The sequence below is a fragment of the Bos javanicus genome, chromosome X (genome assembly GCF_032452875.1).
Source record: "Bos javanicus breed banteng chromosome X, ARS-OSU_banteng_1.0, whole genome shotgun sequence".
Lineage (NCBI taxonomy): Eukaryota > Metazoa > Chordata > Mammalia > Artiodactyla > Bovidae > Bos > Bos javanicus.
Window position 1 is genome coordinate 74,360,586 of NC_083897.1, and position 9,177 is coordinate 74,369,762.

The following is a 9,177-nucleotide window of genomic DNA, read 5'->3' on the forward strand; positions in this document are numbered from 1 at the left end:
GGCAAGAAATGGATAAACTGGATCATTAGTAAATTTTTCTGGGAATGTAAAATTGTACAACCATTTTGCAAAACAATCCAACAGTTTCCTCAAAAACTAGACATGCAGTACCATAAAACCCAGCAATTGAAAACTTGGGCATTTACCCAGAGAAATGAAAATGGACTTTCACATAAAATCCTGTATGTAAATGATCATAATAGCCATAATTTTATTTTATTTTGGAGTATAGTTAATTAACAATGTTGTGTTAGTTTCCTGTGGACAGCAAAGTGACACAGTTATACATATTGATTTGTAACGCATATATCTATTCTTTTTCAAACCGTTTTCTTATTTATTTATTACACAGTACTGAGTAGAGTTCACTGTGCTTTACAGTAGACCCTTTTAAATTATCTATTTTAAATATAACAGTGTATACATACCAATCCAAAACTCCCAATTTATGAACCTCCCCTTTTCCCACCTGACAACCGTAAATTCTTTCTCTAAGTCTGTGAGTCTGTTTCCATTTTGTAAATAAGTTTATTTGTATCATTTTTTAGATTCTGCATATAAACAATATTATGTAATATTTGTCTTTCTCTGACTTACTTGGCTTAATATGATAATCTCCAGGTCCATCCATGTTGCTGCAAATGGCATTATTTCATTTTTAATGTTTGATTAATAATACATTGAACATATTGTATAAACATTTTAATTTTTCTGAAATAAATCAAGTGCCCCCATACTGAAAAATGTATGTTACTCATAAATATTTTTATTGATACCATTTTCTAGTTAGATGCCTCTTCAAGGTAAGCATTTTTTAAATTTAATTTTTATTTTATATTGGGGTTTAATTGATTTACAATGTTGTGTTAGTTTCAGTTGTATAGCAAAATGGTTCAGTTATACATAATATGTATATATGCTTTTCCAAATTCTTTTCCAATCAGGTTATTACAGACTAGTAAGCAGAATTCCTTGTGCTATACAAGATGTCCTTCTTGTTATCTATTTTACACATAGTAATCTGTATTTGTTAATCCCCAATTCCCGATTTATTCTTCTTCCCCTTTGTTCCTCTCTGGTAACAATCAGTTTATTTTTGAGGTCTCTGAGTCTGTTTCTGTTTTGTAAATAAGTTCACATGTTTCATCATTTTAGATTCCATGCATAAGTGATATGATATGACATTTGTTTTTCTCTTCTCACTTGACTTTTGTAGGATAATCTCTACATCCATCCATCTTGCTACAAAAGGTATTATTTTATTCTTTTTAAAACCTGAGTGATAATCCAATGAATATATGTACTATATGCTTTTACCCATTCATTCTGGTTACTTTGCTGTCTTGATTGTTGTAAACAGTGCTGCAGTGAACACTGAGGAGCATGCGTCATTTTGAATCATGATTTTATCCAGATATATGCCCAAGAGTGGGATTACAGGATCATACAGTAGCTCTATTTTCAGTTACTTAAGGAATCTCCATATTATTCTCTGTAGTGACTGTACCAAATAACATTCCCATCAACAGTGTAGGGGGTACATTTCTCAATACTCTCATCAGCATGTATTGTTTGTAGACTTTTCAATGATGGCCATTGTGTTATAGTTTTAATGTAATCCCTATCAAATTAACAATGGCATTTTCCACAGAAGTAAAACAAAGAAACAAAAACCTTAAAATATGTAGAGAGACACAAAAGACCATGAATAGCCAAAACAACCTTGAGAAAGAAAAACAGAGCTAGAGGATTCCAGCTCCTTGGCTTCAGACTATATTACAAAGCTACAATCATCAAATTAGTATGGAAATGGCTCAAAAACAGAAATATGGATCAATGGAAAAGAATAGAAAGCCCAGAAGTAAACCCACACACCTGTAAATAATTAATATATGACAGAGGACACAGGAATATAAAATGGAGAAAAGACAGACTGTTAAAAAAATGGTGCTTGGAAAATTGGACAGCTACATGTAAAAAAATGAAATTTGAACATTATTTAATACCATACACAAAAATAAACTAAAAATGGAGCTTTTGAAAGATGTTGGAGTAGGACAACGTAGAGTTCATTTCACCTCACAAACAGATCAAGAATATATCTACAAGTGGAAGAGTTCCTACAGTTCAGTTCAGTTCAGTCGCTCAGTCATGTCCGACTCTTTGCGACCCCATGAATTGCAGCATGCCAGGCTTCCCTGTTCATCACCAACTCTCAGAGGTCACTCAGACTCACATCCATTGAGTCAGTGATGCCATCCACCATCTCATCTTCTGTTGTCCCCTTCTTCTCCTACCCCCAAACCCTCCCAGCATCAGAGTCTTCTCCAATGAGTCAACTCTTCTCATGAGGTGGCCAAAGTACTGGAGCTTCAGCTTTAGCATCATTCCTTCCAAAGAAATCCCAGGGCTGATCTCCTTCAGAATGGATTGGTTGGATGTCCTTGCAGCTCAAGGGACTCTCAAGAGTCTTATCGAACACCACAGTTCAAAAGCATCAATTCTTTGGCACTCAGCTTTCTTCACAGTCCAACTCTCACATCCATACATGACCACTGGAAAAACCATAGCCTTGACTAGACGGACCTTTGTTGAAAAAGTAATATCTCTGATTTTCAATATGCTATCTAGGTTGGTCATAACCTTTCTTCCAAGGAGTAAGCGTCTTTTAATTTCATGGCCGCAGTCACCATCTGCAGTGATTTTGGAGCTCCAAAAATAAAGTCTGACACTGTTTCCACTGTTTCCCCATCTATTTCCCATGAAGTGATGGGACCGGATGCCATGATCTTCGTTTTCTGAATGTTGAGCTTTAAGCCAACTTTTTCACTCTCCTCTTTCACTTGCATCAAGAGGCTTTTGAGTTCCTCTTCACCTTCTGCCATAAGGGTGGTGTCATCTGCATATCTGAGGTTATTGATATTTCTCCCGGCAATCTTGATTCCAGCTTGTGCTTCTTCCAGCCCAGCATTTCTCATGATGTACTCTGCATAGAAGTTAAATAAGCAGGGTGACAATACACAGCCTTAATGTACTCCTCTTCCTATTTGGAACCAGTCTGTTGTTCCATGTCCAGTTCTAACTGTTGCTTCCTGACCTGCATATAGGTTTCTCAAGAGGCAGATCAGGTGGTCTGGTATTCCCATCTCTTGAAGAATTTTCCACAGTTTATTTTTATCCACACAGTCAAAGGCTTTGGCATAGTCAATAAAGCAGAAACAGATGTTCTTCTGAAACTCTCTTGCTTTTTCGATGATCCAGCGGATGTTGGCAATTTGATCTCTTGTTCCTCTGCCTTTTCTAAAACCAGCTTGAACATCAGGAAGTTCATGGTTCACGTACTGCTGAAGCCTGGCTTGGAGAATTTTGAGCGTTCCTTTAGTAGCATGTGAGATGAGTGCAACTGTGTGGTAGTTTGAGCATTCTTTGGCATTGCCTTTCTTTGGGATTGGAATGAAAACTGACCTTTTCCAGTCCTGTGGCCACTGCTGAGTTTACCAAATTTACAGAGTACCTGGTAAACACTAGCAGAGGACCTTTGACACCTAAAAGGGCAAGAAACATCCAGACATAACTGAGTGAGATGAAAAAAGGAGGGAAAAGTAAAAGGAATGGAAGACGGACCAGACCAGTGTAACTGGCTATGGGTTGAATGTGAAGAGAGGTTCCTGTCTGGGAAAAATCCCTTAATACGTGAGGGATCAGCTGGACAGAAAAGGAACTTGGAGGGGCTGGAGGATAGCGTAGGAAATGATCAGTGGCATGCAGGATAGAGTGAGACCTGCATAGATGATCTGTGCCATAGCCCTGCATGCCCCAGCCTGACACAGGTGTCAAGCTGGTGCAAACAGGGACTAGGTGCTGGAACACAGGGATTGGAGAGCAGACCCAGGAAGGGGAGTGATGTTGACTATGAGGAGACGGCCAGAGAGGATAAGAATGAGGAGCTCCAAAATGAAGAATGCTCATAGAAGAAGCTCAGACCACCAGAGAGCCAACGCACCATTGCTGAGTGATGTGCAAAGGGCAGGCCTGCCATTGCAGCCTCTCTCCTCATGTCATGGCCCCAGCCCCCCTGGACACTAGCACGGGGATTTGCTGGAACTGGATCCCAAACCCATGCCATCACCTCCCCAAAACCCCAAACTAGGTGGCATACTTGCACAATATTGTACAAAAAAATAAGATATAACTTAAAAAAAAAAGAGAGAGAGAAAAAAAAACATTACCTAGAATCAAATAACAATGAAAACATGATGACAAAAGCCTATGGGATGCAGAAAAATGTTGTTCTAAAAGGGGCATTTAAAGCAATATAATCTTATCTCATGAAACAAGAAATGTTACAAATCTTGCATCTAAAGCAACTAGAGAAAGAAGAACCTAAAATTAGTAGAAGGAAACAAATCATAAAGATCAGAGCGGAAATAAATAAAGAAAACAATAGCAAAGATCAATGAAATCAATGAAATTTATTCTATCAATAAAAATATTGATAGAAATGAAAAAGAACTTACAACCAATACCACAGAAAAACAAAGGATATGAGATCACTGCAAGTAACTATATGCCAATAAAATTGACAACCTACAAGAAATGGACAGCTTCTTAGAAACAACTTTCTAAGACTAAGCCAGAAAGAAAGAAAAAATGTCAACAAACCAGTCACAAGTACTGAAATTGAAACTGTGATTAAAACTATCTAACAAGGAGAGGGAGGTGGGAGGGCAGTTCAGGATGGGGGGACACATGTTTACGCATGGATGATTCATGTTAATGTGTGGCAAAAAGCCATCATAATATTGTAAAGTAAGTGAAAGTGAAGTCGCTCAGTCGTGTCCAACTCTTAGCGACCCCATGGCCTGCAGCCTACCAGGCTCCTCCGTCCATGGGATTTTCCAGGCAAGAGTACTGGATTGGGTTGCCACTGCCTTCTTCATCTCAGTCGTGAAGCTGTCATAATTACTGGGCTAGGGAAATTTTGATGACACATTTAGGGGCACATTAAAAGATAAAATTGGTATCACTGTTAGAACATGTGAAGATGATCTTTCCCAGAACTGAAATTAAAAATTTTACAAGAAGCCAAAATCCTCAAGCAGTATAATCATACCAATATTGTAAAACTCATAAAAGTTAGCACACAAATACAGCCTATCTACAAAATTAAGGGACTTGTTCCAGGACATGATTTCCTCTCCTTTCTGAGAAAGAAGGATGAACTAAAACAATTAGTGAAATTTTTATTAGATGCTGCTTCTCGATGGCAAATCTCAGGTAAAAATTATATGCACAGGGACCTTGCTCCAAGAAACTGCCTGGAGGTGAAAATAATGTTCTGAAAACCAGTGACTTTGGAATGTCTCGTCAAGAGGATGGTGGTGTGTATTCATCTTCTGATTTAAAGCAGATTCCCATTAAATGGACAGCACTAGAAGCTCTCAATTATGGGAGATATCATTCTGAGAGTGACGCATGGAGCTTTGGCATCCTCCTCTGGGAGACCTTCAGCTTAGGGGTCTGTCCATACCCTTGATTGAAAGTCTTCATTATCTGTGCTTGTCCGAGGACTTATGATGTTTCTTCTCTTCCTTTCCTCTGGAACTGTCCCATTTCTCTTTCTTTTCTATCTTTTCTTTATCATGCCTGGACTCCTTTTTGCCATCAGAGGAGATTTTTATCCATCTTTTCAGATTTAAATGAGTCTCCACCTTTTTTTTTTTTTTTTTTGCCTGGAGATTTTGATTTATTTATTTTTTTCCTTGTCTTTCTAATTTGGGTAAGGAGACTCACATAGACTTTCACTTTTGTATTTTGAAACCCCCATTGTTTCACTTTCTTCTTTCTGCCTCTTGGTTAAGTATGGTGGCACTTCTCGGTCATTGTTTGAGTGATCCCTTTTCCACTCTTTCCTGTCCTTTTCATCTTCCCCCTACCCTCTGGATCTTTCCCTTGACTTGTCCAAATCTTTCTTGTCCATTTATCTCTCCTTACTCTTGGACACTGGTGGAGGAGTATGATTAATGCAGAGTTTTGCTGAAGACTCCTTGAGTTCGATGAAACTCTCCTTTACTGTTGAGGAATGTGATGGAGAAGAATGGGTATCAATTTTGCAACGTATCTGTTCCCTTTCAGGCTCTGCAATATCTGATGGGGGAACAGGTGACTTCAAGGACACAGAAACTGGTGGGTTTTCTCTTCCTTTAACATTTTCCTTTGATTTCATTTCCTTTGCTATATCTCGTTCTTTGGGTGGCTCCTTCTCTCTTTCCTTTTCTTGAGTTGACTTTGATTCTACATTCAGGACAGTGGTCTTGAATTTCTCATCTTTAGCTTTTTCTTCCTTCTTGAATTTTTCTTTCTTTTTGTCAGATTTAGATATTCTTTCCTTTGTCTCTCTTGCTTTTTCATCTTTATTTGGCCATTCTTCCTTTGTATTTTCTTTACCATCTTTACCAAGTACTCGGGCCTCGAGTAGTAGCTGGAGTCTTTTCTTTTTTCTCTTTTTCTGTCTCTTTTCCTTTTTCTTTGTCATTTTCTTTAGCTTTGCTGCTGCTAGAGCCACTATTTCCATCACTTGAATTCCCTTTTGGTGTGAAATTAGAAGCTTTATCAACAGCTTTCACACCACATTGAGATCTCTCCCTTGATTTATCAGTGTCCACAGTACTGCTTTCATCTGACCTACACTTCCGACTGACGATGAAGAAGGCCTGCCACCAGGCCCATTTTGTACACTGGCAACTGCATTCTTCAAAGGGGGTCTTTATGATGAAACTCATTTTCAGGTATCATGTATGACTTTCTACTTTTCAACTGCCCAGAGTAGCCCATAGCCAATGCATATAGATTTGACCTCTTCTTTTTCCTCTTGGAAGATTTTATGCACTCTTCTTCCCAAAGCCTGACCCAGATTCTAAAGTTTTGTGTACCAAGGAAGTATTTTTTGTTAGCACAATAAAGATATTTTTGATGAGAGTATAGTCGCCTCTTTCAAGGCAATGTACTGATGCCTTGGTTAGTTTGTAATGCCATTTGTGTACAACATGTCAAAAATTTTCATAGTCTAATTGATCAGCTTTGTTTCCACCATCAAATCCAGTTGCTCGTATAGTAAAGAATCCCGGATAATTTCCACTTTCCTTTTCATATGTGGCTTTATCACTGTGCCACCTGGTCACAATCTCTAACATGCAGCAAGGGAATCTCCCATATTGACTAGCTTCATTTTCAGTACAGCTTGCGACTGTGTAAATTATATCAGAGAAAACTCGATCATAGCAAAGAAGTGTGGAAAAATTTGGAGTTTTCTGTTGATGTACCAATTCAACAAAATGAGTAAACAGCATCACTTGCTGAAAAAATACATCGAGGAAATATACACAGCTGTAGAAATTTTGTGATGGTCTCATTTTTGGTAGATTTTGCTAGAAGCCAGTTGTCCTTTTCCAGTGTCAGTCTCTGCAGAACTCATTGTACATGTTCCATCTGTTTCTTTTCTTCCTCGAGAAGCTTGCCCTGAAGGGCAGTACATCACTCCTTCTCTTTTTTATTTTTATTTGGAGGCATTTCCTGATTGTTTTCAATTGCTTTCATCTGGATTTTAAGTTTATTGACTTCCTGTTCATAGCTGGTATGTGGAAATGCAAGGTTATACATTGTCAATGACCAGAATGTGGCATAGAATTGAGGACTGATGTCATCCCAGACTTTGGAAACGTGTAAGGAAACCACTGCTTCATGAACAGGAGCCATCACCATTTCATATGATGTGATGTACTTATGAACTTTATGCTGCTGTTTACTTCCCTTCCTTGATTTTTTAAGTTTGTCATACTTTGATGAAATATGGTGTGTGTACATTGGCCTAGACAGGAAAAATGCTGCATCATGAGGTGTGTGAAATTCATTACAGAGCACATCAACTGAAGGCACTTGCTTTATATAATCTTCTGTGCTTAGATTAGATGCTAAAGCCCACCAAACTGTACCAGGGTATCATGACACTGATCATAGAGTTTTTCCACAAGTTTCAAATGTTTAATAAATAAATTTAAATTAGTCAGTAATGTCCGTGTTAGACTCAGTCGTGTCTGACTGTTTGTAACCCCATGAACTATACAGTCCATGGAATTCTCCAGGCCAGAATACTGGACTAGCCTTTCCCTTATTCAGGGGATCTTCCAAACCCAGGGATCAAACCCAGGTCTCCCACATTGCAGACAGATTCTTTACCAGCTGAGCCACAAGGGAAGCCCATACTGGAGTGGGTAGCCTATTCATTCTCCAGCAGATTTTCCTGACTCAGGAATCAAACTGGGGTATTCTGCATTACAGGCAGATTCTTTACCTACTGAGCTATCGGGGAAGCCCAATTGTTCTCCAATTAAAATAAATTAATTAAAAAAAAATTCTGACAAGCAAAAGCCTAGGGCCAAAGTCTTCACAGGCTAATTCTATCAGTTACTTAGAGACGACTTAACATCTATTCTGATAAAAATCTTACCAAAAATGCAGAAGAAGGGACATTTTAAACTCATTCTATGAGGCCATCACTACCTTGACACCAAAACCAGACAAAAATCACAAATAAAGAAAATTACAGAACAATATCACTGAGGAACATAAATGCAAAAGTCCTCAACAAAACACTAGCAAATAGAATTCAATACCACATTAAAAGAATCATAAACATTGACCAACCAGGATTTATCCTAGGGATGTAAGGTTTCTTCAATACATGAATCTCAATCAGTGTGATCAGTTCAGTTCAGTCGCTCAGTCATGTCCGACTCTTTGCGACCCCATGAATTAAAGCATGCCAGGCTTCCCTGTCCATCACCAGCTCCCAGAGTTCACTCAGACTCACATCCATTGAGTCAGTGATGCCATCCAGCCATCTCACCCTCTGTTGTCCCCTTCTTCTCCTGCCCCCAATCCCTCCCAGCATCAGAGTCTTTTCCAATGAGTCAACTCTTTGCACGAGGTGGCCAAATTACTGGAGTTTCAGCTTTAGCATCAGTCCTTCCAAAGAACACCAAGGACTGATCTCCTTTAGAATGGACTGGTTGGATGTCCTTGCAGTCCAAGGGACTCTCAAGAGTCTTCTCCAACACCACAGTTCCGAAGCATTAATTCTTTGGTGCTCAGCTTTCTTCACAGTCCAAATCTCACATC

At 38.7% G+C, this 9,177-nt stretch overlaps 1 pseudogene; it reads right to left on the reverse strand.

Annotated features, from left to right (window-relative positions):
- Nucleotides 1-5,141: 5,141 nt before the first annotated feature.
- Nucleotides 5,142-6,872, reverse strand: LOC133242454 (THO complex subunit 2-like; annotated as a pseudogene).
- Between the last annotated feature and the right edge of the window lie 2,305 nt (nt 6,873-9,177).